The sequence below is a fragment of the Psittacula echo genome (assembly GCF_963264785.1).
Source record: "Psittacula echo genome assembly, chromosome: 1".
NCBI lineage: Eukaryota > Metazoa > Chordata > Aves > Psittaciformes > Psittacidae > Psittacula > Psittacula echo.
In genome coordinates this window covers 25,205,319-25,221,831 of record NC_137735.1, presented here as the reverse complement: position 1 = coordinate 25,221,831, position 16,513 = coordinate 25,205,319, and positions in this window count along the sequence as shown.

The window sequence follows — 16,513 nt, the reverse complement described above, 5'->3', positions numbered from 1 at the left end:
CTTTTGAAATCTCAAATTATGAACTATGAGGACTTCCACTTACTAAGACCACCCAAACCTCATCTTTGACATTTTGTCTCATGAGTGGTGCTCACAAATCCAAATACCGACCCATGTCTATGGCCTCCAGTCATATATCTAAAGCACCAACATATTTCTGAAAAAACTATGAAAAAGATAAGCTGAACAGCACCATCTTAGTCAAATGCAGCCCACACAAACTTTGCAAGGATTCTGAAATATTTTTTTCATTTATTAAGGCAAAAGTTTTCATTTAATGAAAAACCACGAGTGCATATAACCATTTTTTCTGACTTTTGTCACTGTTGCAGCTGAGTAACAATTTCTATTTTGTGGTGAATGATAACATTTTGAATACAGGTACACTGTCCTCTGTGGGAACATAATCCTGTTCACATTAACAGGGTTGTGTAAACCTACTCTGCAGACAATTTTGAGTGCTCTGGTTTTGACTGATCAGATTGATATTTCCTAAGAGTGGAGCACCTGAAGATGTAAGTACAAATCTTCCCTCATACAAGCAGCCCCACAAAGTAATAAATTCCTGCAGTTAGCAGTGGGGCACGGTTTCCCAAATTCTGCTTTATGAACAAAAGGAAAACCTTTAAATGTACACCTTAAGTTAAATCTGCAATTGTGCAAACAGGTAACACCAAGAACATAAGATGACAGCTTTGTAAATTACTCTCTTCAAGACCTTGAGAACAATTTATAACAGAGATATAAAAATATTTTATTTTTTTTCACAGGCCAAAACTTCACTCCACTGACATTCTTTGATAGTACATATAACATTTATTCATACAAGTGTTAAAGGAAGATTGCAATCCAGAATAACTAGTTAAAATTTAGGCAACATTTTTACTCCTAAGATACTTCTACTGTTTATTTTAAGGGAAGATACACACTATTATTAGATACGTCACTGGGAAATATAGAAAATAATTTAAATAATCAGATCTAAAGGGTTTTATTCATGATGACTTTTCCTTTTCCACTAGGAAGTTACGTAAATTTTCAAATAAATATTTATGGATTACTTTTCTGAGGCACTTACAGATTTCAAACTCAACACCACTTTTCATGGTAACGTTTTTACTGTGACTGCCATGTTTTGGCTTCAAAAAACTATCACCACTCAACTTCAAGTAAACTCAGATACAATGTTTTCAAGGTATTCGTTCTGTCAAACGAATTTTAAATTACCCATTTTTAAATTGAAGATCTAGGGGCATAAAAGATCAGTCCTTAAACAATATTAACGATCCTTCAAGTGCAAATTAACAATGAAAATATCAATATAACTAGATGAAGTCTGTGTCTGGACAGCAAGAGTTGCTTCTCCTTTGAGAAAATACTGCTTAGCAAAAAAATTAAATACAAAAAGATGTATTTTAGACATAACTAGACTCATTAACATGTGATAAAGTAATATATTGTCAATGTTCAGTGATCCTAGATATGTATTCTAAAGCATAAGAAAAGTTCACTGTCCACAAGATGTTTATCAATTAATCAAATGCATGCTTACAGCATTAAAAGGCATTCAATATTTAACACTTAAAAAACCCCAGATTTTTAAAATATTAATTTGAGGCATTAAAATAACTGTTCAAGGAAAACTGCTATCACCAAAAGCCAACTGCAATTCTGCTTATAACTGTTCCTATGTTAAAAAAAATGTTAAATATTTACTTTATTTCTTCTTCTCTATTCCTTTGTTCCAGCCTCAAGATTACAGAAATAACCTCAACAAAGACTTCAGGAAGATATCTACGTTCATGCTCTATGATTCTATAAAACAATAATAATTTCCTATTCCAAAGTTTTTTGTAAGTACAAACATTTCTGGTTCATAGTTACACAAATAGTCCCTTACAGCAGAAACAGCATAGTTCATCCAGGCGAAAAAAAGGAAAACACCCTACAGTTACTAACTGTATGAACTTAAATTCATTGTTCTGAGCAGCAGAAATGAGCGGCAGCAAAATTGCTGGCACTACATTACAACTTTCTGCCACTTTGCATTGCACATTTCTCTTGAGAGGTGCAAGCCATATGTTTAGAAACACAGACTTCAGAGCAGTCAGCTTAACAGTAGCATGAAAAGAGCTGTATGAAGCAACAGCCTGGTGTGCTGTTTATTTTATTCAGATAAGGAGGGGGAAGGGGAGAAAGATTTCCATATATAATAGAAGACTACACTGTCAGATCCTAGGCTCAAGCATCATACTGGTCCATCCAGAACAACAGTTGTGATCCAACACATTTATGCTTCTTTAACATTAAACCATTAACACTGAATTTCTATCTATCCAAGTAATACCCAAGCATTATCAGGAATTGCATCATCTACAAGTAAAACTGCAATGCAGAGCTATGCCTGAGTAAACAGAACAGTAAGTCCTCTGAAGCTTATTCACCCTGGAAAACTTTGCACTTCGAGTCCATCAGGTCAGATGTGTTTTTTCCATTAAAACTCATTTATATTACAAAATGGACAACACTGTGAAAAGCCAGTCCCCCAAATCACAAAAACAGGTTTTCGTACCAAAAGGCTGAAGTAGCCACACAAAGATTAAGTAAAAGGTTCCCAGTTCATACACTCAAATATTGGTACCGCTGAGTCTAATGAAAACAAGGTAAAGTCATACAGTCTAGAAACACAGTAATCCTCCAGCACAAGTCATCTGCTCTAGAAATGTCACTGTTAAGGAAGAGTGGTAACAAAATCACTGTTCTGCGGATATTTAAAGTAGTTTTGCCAAAAGAAAAGCAAGTTTTAGAACCAGTTTAGGAAGGTATTGACTAATAAAGCTACAAAAGGCCATATACCAGAGACAGGACTGCAGCAAATCCAAACAAAATAACATGGAGATAGTTTCCTTCTATCAAGATGATATAAACACACCTTTGTAGGTAGATTTGCAGGCAAACTGAAGAAGATATCTTTACATTTTTCCAAGACAGCAGCAGCTTTATTTCACCATGAGGCATTCAGTTTGTCTCAAAAACACACAGAAAAATGGGTAAAGGAAGACACTACTAACATCGCCAACAGCAGAGTGAACACTTGTTTGATAAAAAATTACAGGTACTCAGCTCTGCATAAGGCCCTTACAGAAAACTGTCAGATGACGAAACTGTAGAAGAACAGTGAAGTAGATCTGCAAGCAATTAGGTAATACAAGATAGTGCTCCATGCCAGACTGTGCAAACATCTAGGAAAAATATATTGAGTTCCATAGGCAAAAAGTGTACACTGTATTTCAATGTCAAGCTATGTAATGTCACAGCAGCTGAAGCAACGTATTTCAAGACAGAGGCTTGAGCATTCTAAATGAATGATCCAGCATCAAAAGACATCTCAAGAGACTCATTATTTCTCTCTCAATGTGGACCTCTGCTTAATTAGCAGCTTTGGTTAGAACCCCCCACCTCCCAATTGGGATTTTCAGCTGCATAAGAGGTAACATATAAGGATATAATTTTATTACATATTTATAAAACAAATGGTGTGACCTCATCTGGAATTCCTTGTATGCAATTGATCACTGCAACTCAAAAATAGTGTTGCAGAATACAGGGTTCACAGAAAGGCAACACAAATGATCAAAGTATAAAACCAACAATCATCACACTAAAAGGCAGAATGCTTATTAAGAATCATATCAATGTTTATAAGTATCATATTAATGTTTATAAGAAATGTATCTCTCATTACTATGAAAAACTGAACTTTTATTTAGTTTTAAAAATTAATGTTGCATCTATAGATGACACGCACTTAGAACATTTTAGGAACCCAATTGTGCATAACATCCCAGATGTCAAACAGAACTTCTGCAAATCTTTGCAATATTAGTTCTACCACTGTACTCCACCTGGAGCTGAACCTCACAAGGGACATCAAAGGCAACACAAATGACTTGTACAGGTACACTAAAGGAAGACTAGGGAATATGGGCCTGCTGCTGAATGGGGCAGGGCTCTGGTAGCAAAGGACATGGAAAAGGCTGAGACACCAAACGCCCTCTGGCTTTGTCTTTCTAGCAAGATCAGCCAGCAGAACTTCATGAAGTTCAACAAAGGGAAGCACAAAACCCTGCACCTGGGGAGGAACAATCCCATGTGCCAGTACGTGCTATTGGTCACCCAGCTGGAAAGCAGCTTTGCAGAAAAGGACCTTGGTGACTGCCAAGCATGGTAACTACATATACAGGAGGTGAAGAAATCAATGCATGAGTTCCCAGGCTACTGAACAGAAATGTTGCTCCATAACAGGTTATACCCACCCTCCTGCTAAATGAAAATTACTTTTGTTTATATATATATATAAAAGATGAAAGAAAAAGTGCTTTACTTTTTAAAGAAATACTTTAGAAGCATTTGTTAGAACATTGTCAAAATGTGTATGTGCAGATGTTCTTCCCCCTCCAGTATGGTATTAAGATTTTCTATATGCCAGTTCTAAATATATATATTATTTACTTTAATATGTATGGTACAGAAGAGCATTTTCCCAGTTCAGCTTGCCAGTAACGATTGCTCCTTATACAGCTCATTGAACACAGATGAAGCAGTGACTATGCAAGAAATGCCACACAAATAAATTATTTAAATTACTTATTAAATATATGAATTATAGAAAAGATTTTTACAAGCACATTTAAGGGTTCATATTCTAGTGAAGGACCTGCAAAATGAATCCTCACTCATCACTACTAAAAATCCCGTTTATAATTAGACACACTAGCAGCTGACAGATAGAGATTACCAGAAATTATTATCTTGTAGAGTAGGAAACCCAACTCTTTCATCTTATTTCTCTGTTACAACTGACATTTACATCACTAGCTCTAAATCTGAAATAAAGCACTGAAATGAGAGATCAGTACCAGGCAGCAGTATTCATAATCAAATAGTCCCAGCGATGTTTAAATTGGATTATACATATATTTGTGTATAAATACATAATAAAATGCCTTGTTTTACTTGCTTTAATTACAGACATTGTATCTCAATGATGGGTTTTTTTCATGTTACAATAAGATTCGCAAAGTTGTAAAAGCAACATGATTAAATTAGAGATGTTAATTAAAGGTTTCCATTGATTTTACCAGTCATTTGGCTCAAGAAATATTATTACGAAAAAACCATGCAGAACAAATCACAGTACATTTGATTATCCCCTTCATTCTAAAACAAAACTAGTCTTCTGCTTTGGGTCAATGTTGTTTAAAATAAAATGTATCCAAAGCACAAAAGGAAAAATATCCTTTAATTCTGTATTTGCATAATATCAAATCTCAGATTAAACTATGCCTCAAGTCACCTTGTATTCCTAAATATAATCAGAAAACTGGTTTCTTACGTTTTCCATTCCATCTCTGCAGTTTCACGTAGGTTTCTCACTGTTGCTTATTTCAAAAGCTCTTCTAACAATAACTCCAGTTCTCCTACATGCTTCATCTCATATAGTCTCCCTTACCTAGACTCACACGTATCCCTCCCTGCTAACTACCAGGACAGGCAGGACAAACAAATCCTTTTGTCATATCCAGACCCAGAAGCAATGGGTTCATCAGCTGGCAGGTCAAGCAGTATTGCTTATTTGGCCTTCACTACCTACCCATATTTTCAAAACCTTTCAGGAATTTAAACACAGTAAAAGCTCCATTCTGTCAAAGCTTGACTGAAATTGGCAAGTAGACAGGAATATTACTAGGGAGGAACTGATAAACCAACAGACATAAAGCCACCTCGTCTGGAGAACTTAAAGACTTACGAGCTGCTGATCTTTTGCTTCTTAGTATGCACAACTGCCTTAGCTTGAGTGGCTGTGTATCACTTAAGCTTAGGATTTAGAAACAAAGTAGAACAGAAATCATCACAATATCTGATTGTTCAAACGCAACTATGAGCTCCTACCCTTCCGCAACTGCGTACAACTGAAATGACCTCAAGAAAGAAGGCAACAATGGTAGAAATCTAGACTACCTATTAAACCTTTAAATCACTAAAGAACTTGCAGAGTTAACTGCTCAGCTATCCTAAGCGACATACTAATCCCCATCTTAACTGTCTCACCCCTGGTTTTATAGGGATCCTAAAATGTTTCTGGTTCTGCAAAGATAGTGGACAACTACAATATAAATAAACTGCCAGAAGAAACACAGAATAGTAATGCAAACTGTTGGCACTCCAAGAGGTATGAGGTCCACTATACCGTGCTCAAAAAAAGAGAAAACTCAGTCTTCGATGGCTAAACTGTCAGAAGGCGTAACTGAGAAATAACTTTTATTATTTGATAACCATTATGTTTGTTGTTCTTTTTCCCCTGTGTTTGGTCTTCCTGTTTGTTGTGGTGGGAATTGTTGCTGTTGGTTTGTATTTTTGTTTTGTTTTTAATTTGTCTCCTATCTCTCCTCTCTAAATCTTTAGGGAAATACAAAACTAATCTCTTATACTACTGCATATGGATCTCACAAGATTTAGACTATCTACCATCATTTGCTCACCTATCCTCCCCATTCATTCAAAGTTCGAAGAATTCCTAATTTAGCTTTCAATATTTATAAAAAGTATTTATCATCCATTGAGCTTCAATAATACTTGAATATTTACTGAAACTATCCCTTAATCTGTTTTAAGTACAATTGTGTTTTGGTCAGTCAATTTCCTATGGAACAGTGTAATTTAAATTTTTATTTGTTGAAGAAAAAAAGAATCTATCACCAAGTGAGAGGAGGTGCAAAAAAAGTTAAGCTCTATTACTTATCACTTGATCTGCCCACATGTTTATAAACTTATACTTTTAGTCAATTACTTTTATTTCCTTGGGATACACTTCCAAGTTTAAAATGCTATGGTTCTTGGTGAAGATTTTGCTAAGCTTCATCAAGTTATAACACCATTAAATGCTCTAGTTTCTTAATGATTTAATTACAGTTTGAATGAACAAGCCTGTGATTACATTTACATCCAAAATATCATTTCTCTTACTGAATGTAAAAGAGAAAGATTTAAACTCTGATTTCATCTTTGACAAGGACCAAGTGACCATTTAATATTCAAAAGTACTTCTGTTCAAAGTATTAGAACATTTTAGATTATCTATAAAACAAATGCATACGGATATAATGAATAATCAATGCAGAATGCTTTACTTATCTGGAAGGCAACTGTCAGGCTAATAGCTTATTTGTGCAAAAGTCAACATAAAACATCTGCTCTGGCAACAAGAACTTGCTTACAAACAATCCAGTCACCAAAACCACTGACAAAAAACTCATCTTCCTGTGAGCTTCTCCCATGTCTCCTCACCATATACACACTGTGTGTAAATGTTAAATTAATTTGGTAATTCAGCCATATTACTATTTGTATTCTTTACAGTTCAGGTTAGTAAACTTCTCTGGACTTGATTCTTGTCTTACTGTAGACTATGAAAATGCACCATACTTACATAGCCAGGTGCTGTGAATATTTCATCTGTTCTGTGGGTATACTTTAACCTGATTTTGACAAGTTCTGTTGGCTGTGAAACTGAGGCTACAGTAAGCATCAGAATAGTGTGAATTGTGGGGGATTTTATAATGAATGATACTATTTCCACACGAATCAACTCAGATATGTACTAGACAGATTATATCATCATGCCTATAGAACATGTATAATTTTTGATACCTGTATCCTCTTACAGCTTCGTAACATATTGGAGAAAGGAGGGAAGGTAGAGGAGATGGAAGACACATGAGAGAAACAACCAGCACTTAAAAAAAAACCCTAAAAGACGTTTGAGATCATGCAGTTCTCTCCTTTTGGTTCTGAATAGCTATGACCGCACAGTAGCTTAGCATACTTTGAAAGAAATTCTAGAGACCCTCTTCTTTCCTCTCTCTTCCTTCATTGCTCTTTGCCTTTTATGAGCAATGTATACTGAAAACAGATTCAAAAGTGCCAGAAAGAAAAAGGGTGCTTAGAAAGTGAAACTGCTTGTAGTTCAATAGGCTGCAAGATCTTCCTATTCGAAGTCACTATTCAAAAGTGTTATGTGTAAACAGTTCCTGCAGTTGCAAATAGGGACACTAATAAGCTACACTGAGCATGAAAGGGTTACAAAACCATAAGCAGATCACACTACTACACTTTCTCACTTGTTCTGAAAAAAAATCCGTGAAACATGGAAGGAAGAATAAGAAATATATTCTGTTCCATCTAAGTCCACCTTTTAAAATACATTGTCCATTAATTAAACTGATTAAAAAAAAAAAAACAAACCAAAGGTGAGAAGAGAGAACTTCTGTGAAACTAGCTGGAAGCAGATACAGCAGAAATAGTTTAAAAATAGAAACATTTCACTCAACTAAAAACTTACAACCGCAAAGTCTGTTTCTTATGTTCTGTGTTTAGCTCTTCAAAAGATGGTCTTCTTTGTTTTCTTTTTTGGTAATTGCTATTAATATGGCATTTCAGAATAAAGTTGTACCTCGGGTACTATTTAGTAAAGAAAGCATTTCCTGCAGAGCTGCTTTTCTTACAGGGCTAAGTTCTAATCAGAACAGAGATTGGAGGGGAGGGATTCCTTTTTAAACAAACACATAATACTATAATCACAAAACAAAGAGCAATGAAAGAAATAATAATCACTGTTCTGGCCTCATAATATCCAGCCTTTCACAAAATGAATTGCTTTTTCATTTAATATCATCCTTTCCAATGCTACTGGTGTAATGCTTTGCCAAGGTGACAATTGCTTTATTGTTGGAGACAGTCAGCCTATCTAGCTGAACAAAAAGTCTTCAGTTGCAACCCACAAGAAATAATTAAGGAAAGACTATTAGAAACAGGTCTAAGAACATTATCCACAGCACTCTTGTTAGTTACTTAGGCTTTCATTCTTTTTAGGTAAAGACACATTCTGCTCCTCCTCTCCCCCATACAAAATCCAGTAAGTGTGGGCATGAGAAACACTTTACATTTTCAAGACGTTTTTCGAAGGCTTAAAAGGCTGTAATTATGCAAAACACTTGGGCAAGCTGTGGCTTTTTGAAACTGTAAGGGGTGACATTTCTCAAAGTTAAAAAGGTCATTATCTCTTAGGTAGGAAAGACATTCTATATCTAAAAGGATGTCTAGAACAATTGATACAGTCTTTCATGAACTGTTCCCACTACTGAATGTGTAATACAGGGCCATAGGAGTTTTCACAAAATACAGTATAATGTTGATTTAAATGTCAATTTCTTGAACTGGAAAGCATTGCAAATTTTAAGCAAGTTGGTTAAAGTATTACTATTTTTTAAATGAAGTCCAGTTCTTTGCAATAGTCAATACAACATATATTGACTATATGGACAAAAGTATCAGCTAAGGCAGTGGGACAAGTCTATCCAGACACATCTTCAAAGAGGTAAAGCCAGTGTTCTACCTTAAATTTCACTGTTTTACAAAAACAGCCTTCTACAATTTTATAAACAGTTTTCCATTAATTCTGACAATCTGATGGATGCTCTTGGAAGAATCCAAATTACTAAGAACTATTCTTCCAAGTATATCCTGTTGTTCTGGAAGACATCAGGATTTTTAACATCACTCAGAACTGAGGTAATTAATTGGCAAAGTATTCCTCTGAACAGATTGAAATCAATACCTCTCTCATCTTTACAGAAATTCATCCTCTGGAAAAATGCCAGCATAAGTCCACAAGACATAATTATTAATCAGCATCTCTGCTTGGTAATTAGTCATTTTACCTTGCAGTACAACAGGAATAAGGATTTCTCCCATAGTGATAGACCTTTTCAGTTCCTTCTCTCCAGAGTACACTTGACATTTGTTTCAAATTCTTTAACTTCCACGACCACTAGAGGAAAAGATGCAGGCCCAGCCTAAAAGTTCTGACAATCTGGAAGAGACCAGCTATTTTGGTAAGTAGAGCTAATGCATTTTGAAGTACTACAAAATAATGGAAAAATAACCCTAAAAACCCAAACCCAAAAGTCTGTTCTCAAAGCAAATTCTGAGGAACCTTAGCAGTTCTAATAATCTTTAAAGCTCAGAAAAGTGTTGATGCTACCTATGGAGGAAGGTACCAACAAGGATATAGGTTGACTGAGGAGAGAAAGAAATGGAAAACAGGCAAAAAGGGGGGAAAAAAAGCCTGATCGGAGGTCAATCCTTTATGACCAGAAATTAAATAAAGCCTGCTGTTCCCTAAAAAATATGGCAGTCACAAAGGACTGTTTTCCCCAATTGCTTGATGCCATACATATGTGACTCAGTGATAATAATTTTCTGATTATCATTGCTGTTGGTCTAACAGGTTGGTTAGGAAAGGCTTCTAAACAGTCAAGCGAGAGGATAAATAAAATGGTGTTAGCATCTTTGCAGACAGAGACAAATCTCAGGGAACCTGAATGAAGACCAACTGACACTAGTTTGAGTTCCATTCCCATGTTCTTTATAACCCTATGCTTTTATCAGACTTGAGTAAAGCCAGAAGACAACATCAAGCTTAAGCAGGTGCCTCCCAACCTCTATCTAGGCACTGAGCTTGTGGCATCAGGTACCAAATGCATCATTTTGCTATCCAACACTAAAATACCTGCTATTGATGAGAGCAATGCAGTGTGAAAAACAGGTTCTGGTGTTATATAAGCCCACACTGAATGAAAACCCACATTAGTGGACTAATATAACATGAAATATCGTCCTGTTGTTGGTACTGATGATTACTATAGCTAGTGGCAGTGGTTTGACTGCCAAAGTCTGTACCACCTCAGCAACCATAAACTTGGAACAGGCTCCTTAGATGTCCTACAATCATTTTCATATAGAATGGTTTGGGTTTGAAGGGACCTTAAAAATCAAGTCTTCAACCCCCCTGCCATGAGCAGGGACACCTTCCACTAGACTAGGTTGCTTTTTGGGACCAGAGAAATAAAAATACTGAAGTGCTATTTTTATATCTGTTTCTAAGTATAAGAAGCTTATAAGGATGAATTTCATTAGGCCAAATCCTCACTATATTAACTAAAAACATGGGGGTGGGGTGTAGAAATAGATAGCTGAAATATAAAAGAAATTTATAATTAATCTCCATACAAACAAAATAAGAATACTGAAATTTCTTTCAACAGTTTAATAAGGAGCAACACAAAGAAATGAGAGCACAGCAATAGACTCAAACTCTAAACTTCCCAAACTCATAAATGTGATGGCCATGCATCAAAAATGCCCAGAGAAAAGCAAGACCTTGTAATAACTACACACAGAATTTTCAAGTACTTTGCCGTCATCTGTTATGAAAATTATGTCTCAAGGGTTGGGTACTTCCAGGCTAGAACCATCCCAGCAGATAGTTACAAGGACACTGCAGCTGGTGCTCAGCTATTATTCTGGGCTAAACAGGCTTCCTGTTATTCCTGCATGTAGAACAACAACATTCCTCTAGACTTGTGCTCCTGGAAAGCTAGTCAAAGGTTACAGCCCCCCATGAACATAATTATATAATACACTATGCTAGTAAGTTTAACAAGAACCAGAGAGATAGGAAAAATACAAAACGGAACAAATTATAAAATCACAGAATGGTTTGGGTTAGAAAGGGCCTTAAGATCATTTAGTTCCAGCCCCCTTGTCATGGGCAGGGACACCTCACACTAGACCACATCACCCAAGGCTCTGTCCAACCTGGCCTTCAACACTGACAGGGATGGAGCATTTACCACTTCTTTGGGCAACCCATTCCAGTGCCTCACCACCCTCACAGTAAAGAACTTCCTCCTTATATCCAATCTAAACTTCCCCTGTTTAAGTTTGAACCCGTTACCCCTTGTCCTGTCACTACAGTCCCTAATGAAGAGTCCATCCCCAGCATCCTTATAGGCCCCCTTCAGATACTGGAAGGCTGCTATGAGGTCTCCACGCAGCCTTCTCCAGGCTGAACAGTCCCAACTTTTTCAACCTGTCTTCGTGTGGGAGGTGCTCCAGTCCCCTGATCATCCTCGTGGCCCTCCTCTGGACTTGTTCCAACAGTTCCATGTCCTTCTTATGTTGAAGACATCAGAACTGTACACGACACTCAAGTGAGGTCTCACGAGAGCAGAGTGGAGGAGTAGTAGAGGTCACACTCCTTTTGATGCAGCCCAGGATACAGTTGGCTTTCTGGGCTGTGAGCGCACACTGAAGCTGGCTCCTGTTAAGTTTCTCATTGACCAACACCCCCAACTCCTTCTCTGCAGGGCTGCTCTGAATCTCTTCTCTGCCCAACCTGTAGCTGTGCCTGGGATTGCTCTGACCCAGGTGTAGAACTTTGCACGTGTCATGGTTAAACTTCACAAGGTTGGCATCAGCCCACCTTACAAGCGTGTCGAGGCCCCTCTGGATGGCATCCCTTCCCTCCAGCGTATCAACTGAACCACACAGCTTGGTGTCATCAGCAAACTTGCTGAAGGCGCACTCAATCCCACTGTCCATGTCACCGACAAAGATGTTGAACAAGACCGGTCCCAACACCGATCCCTGAGGGACACCACTCATTACTGGTCTCCAGCCAGACACTGAGCAGCTGACCTCAAATCTTTGCGTGTGGCCATCCAGCCAGTTCTTTATCCACCGAGTGGTCCAGCCATCAAATTTATGTCTCTCCAGTTTAGAGACAAGGATGTCATGCAGGAAAATAACATCTGCTGTTAAAAATGTTACATATATGGTAACTTTCCAGTGATGTAATAGATGATGACACAGTGAGAAAGACCATCTCTCTTCTATATTTGTATCACAACATGAATAAATTGTAGGCAATAAGGCGCATGTTTCTTTATCAACATTCTCAAAGCAGAGAGATCTCGCAATAAAGAAATCATATTTTTTCATTTTGGTAAAACTTAGTATTCCTAAATTAATTTAACTGTTTTTCTCACCCTCACCTCTGTTTTTTCAGCAGTATTCTACTTTACAAAGAGTTCAGATAAAGCTAGATTTGTGCATGTATTCATGTTTTCAACATTCTTTTATCCCTTTGCTTTGTGTAAATGTCAAAGCTATTCCCTTTGAAAATTACTTTAACTTAGAACAGTCCTACTACTTTCCTCCTAAAGAAAAAAGAAAGAAAGAAAGTGAAAGCCAGTCAGTATTACTGGCAATGAGATTTGACTGTGCAGTTGGTGGGCCTCTATTCATATGCACTTCTCTAAAGCAATTATTTTCTCTGACAGATTCAGTATCAACTTTTCCTGCTTTTCCTATAATGATTAAAACTTAAGAGGTTTCTCATGCATTTTGGTAAGATGAAAATTGAGTTTTACAGTAATACTGGCAATCTTCAATAAAGCATGCTGTGATAAAGAGCAGAAGTGATGAAATCACATAGAAATGTTCCAAACACTAGTATGCCAAGCCCACAAATGCAAAACCAAGTCCTGCTTGTGTACCCTTACCAGACGGAAGCCCTCACAACGCCAATAACACAAAAAAGTTGAAATTTCGGGTGTAAGGAAGACCTAGTACCTTTGTGGGCTAAAGTCATGTTCCTTGTAGCATAACTTACTGTTAGAATTGAGTAAATACAATAATTACCTATAAAACCAGAATGATCTCTAGGTGTTCCACAAGTCACGTAGTTCCATTTGTCTTCCTCTTTCCAAAAATTTGAGGTAGCAGAAAAAAATCTAGAGGCAGAAAAATAACAGTGCAAACAAATAAGAACCAGCCATTTGGGGGGTGGAGAATAAATCTTGAAAGCAGATTTACTCTATTCAGACACAACTTCCTTCCACTCATCTTGTGATTCCTAAACTTTCTGAGGCACACAATACAAGCATGTCACTACACAACTGTCACCTTAGTTCCTTCCACAACTTAACACATATCAACAAAGACTCCAAAGAAAGAGGGGAAATTAGTATGAAATTTGAATATATAAGCTCTCAAGAAATACTGGGTTGCAAGGCAGTGTCTCTTTTTAAGACTCTCAGCGCATTTTCACCCCTATCTTCAGCTAGCTGCAATTCCATGAAGAGCAGTGATGAACTGCTCTGCCACACCAAGCACTGAACACTGTTGCCTAAGAGTAACATTGACTGAATAAAGCTAAGTACCACCACTAAACATGCTTCAATAAATGGAACAGCTCTATAAAAATTACTTATGCTTACTGTTACCATGGTTCTCAACCCTTTCCTGTTTACAGGCCACTATAAACTTTCCAGCCAAAATAAGACCTCTACTCAAAAACCCCTAGCCTGCTGAAACAATATGTGTCTACTTTAGACTCAGCACCAAACAAATGGACTACATGCAATGCAATGATTATTTTCACTTTAAAGTGAAAGAAAACATAGCCCCATAGGACACCTGCAGGTATAACATAATGCCTAATATTTGACCTCTTATGGTCTGACCTTTTTTACTAGCTGCAAGAACCTTCTAGCTGTCTGAATAGTGGTATCACCTCATTCTCGCACCTGGAGCACATAGCCTCATCTCTCCTATATGATTGTTTTTTTAAGGCTATACAACAAATTAACACATGCATTTATGGTCAGCAGTTGCTTTGTTGGTAACTTTGGATAAAAGATATTCTTCTTATTAAAAAAAAGCAAACAGTGGATAGTTAGGTTTGTAATTAATGCGTTCTAATTGGTAAGATTGCTATCACAAAAGACAATTTAATTGAGGCAAGCTTTCCCATTGTAAGAGTTTTGTAAGGGCAATGTATAATCACACTGCAGTTTCTTCAGAGCTGTAGAAACTTTCATTATGGGTCACGTTATGCCCGATTAGGTAATCTTCTTTACCACATCATGAAACACTGAATTACACCAAGAAAAGCACAAGACATTGATTGACACAACCAAAGAACCACTTTTTAAAAGTGCTCGTGATACTAAAATCCAGAGATTTTGTATAAGTTCACCAATATGAACTGTCACTGTTTGCAACAGTTTGCAATCACTGTTCGACCATAAGGGTCTAATGGAAGATTTTTTTCATCTTCACACAAATATCTTTTCTATTTTAAATTTGCAGTCACCGCAATTCTGTGACACACAATGTGCTAAAAACTACTGCCACAGAGCAAACACGCTGGCTCCCGTAGCGGATCTGCTCACTCAAAGGACATGCTCGGAGGACGGGTCAGTGAAGCTGACGCAGGGCAAAGGAAAACACTATCTGACTTAGATTAGGGTTACTGTTATTATCATTATTATTTTGGTTCTATCCTGCTCCTTACCATTGTTCAGCAAGGGGAAAACAGGAAAAAACACAAGATGGGAACACAGTCTCCTACGAAGTCTCAGAACAAGGCTTTTTATTTTTTTGTAGATATTCCTCCATACACGCCTCTGGAAATTCTCACGCAACAACACCCTCATGAGAAACGATCAGATATCGTTTCTGGCAAAACTGGTGAACTGCTCATGAAAATACATCTTGTGATCCGTTTTATTAAAAAGGACCCATCCGCACAATACATAGTTTGTCTAGATACAAAAGCTACACTGACATAATGAGTTCAAAGTTTTACTCCTATTCATGCTAGTAAGAAGACTTGAGCGATATTTTTACTTGAAAACAGGACTGCACTTGGAGTACAGCTTGTCTAATTTCATTATTGACTTTTAAGTAAAAGCAAAGAACAAGCCCGAGCGTTCCCTTTTTCCCCGCTGTGTCGTTACTGGATACAGACAGGCACTGCTGCTAAACCACCGTGACGATGAGCCGCGGACGGCTCGGCTGCAGCCGGACTGCCACGCTGCATCATTGCTCACACCGCTGAGCCAAGGGAGTTCAAAGCCCAAAGCCACAAAAAGGCGTCAAGGAAAACCATGAGCCAGTAACATGCATAAACAGCAGTTATTTGATGTTCAACACTTATACTTCTTTCTTCCTCGTGTAACGACACCACTCTCCATCACGCCCATTTGGCAGTCGCTGCTCTGCTCTGTCCGACTAGTCTTAAAATATAACAAAATGTAGTTTTCCACTGTTTCATACTCGGATCGCGAAGGTCAAGATACAAACACACGAGCAAACACCTGGAAGCTCAGTGTTAACCGCACTTTTACCGGGTCCCCGCTCTGACCCGACCAGGACACAGGCGCCTCCCGACGCGGCGGGACACAGACCCCGCTCCCCGGGCGGGGGACAGCCCGTCCCCCCCCCCGCTGCCCGCGTTTCCGCCAGGCTCCCATCCCGTCCCCGCCCGGCGGGGCTGCCACAGCGGCGGGCGCTGACACCGCTCCCCTCCCCCGCCGCGGGGCGCTGCTCGGGGCGGCAGCCGGCAGCAGAGAGCCTGACGGAGCAGGGACCAGGGCGGGAGCCCGCCCCTCGCCAGCTCTCCCCTGGCCCTCCTCCTCCTCCTCGCTTTCTCCTCCCCCTCCCGGCATCCCCAGACCCCCTCCTCTCGCTGCCGAGCCCCGACCGCCCTTCTCACCTCTCAAGGTCCGGGAAGGGGGCGAGGTTGGGAGAGGGCGGGGAAAGG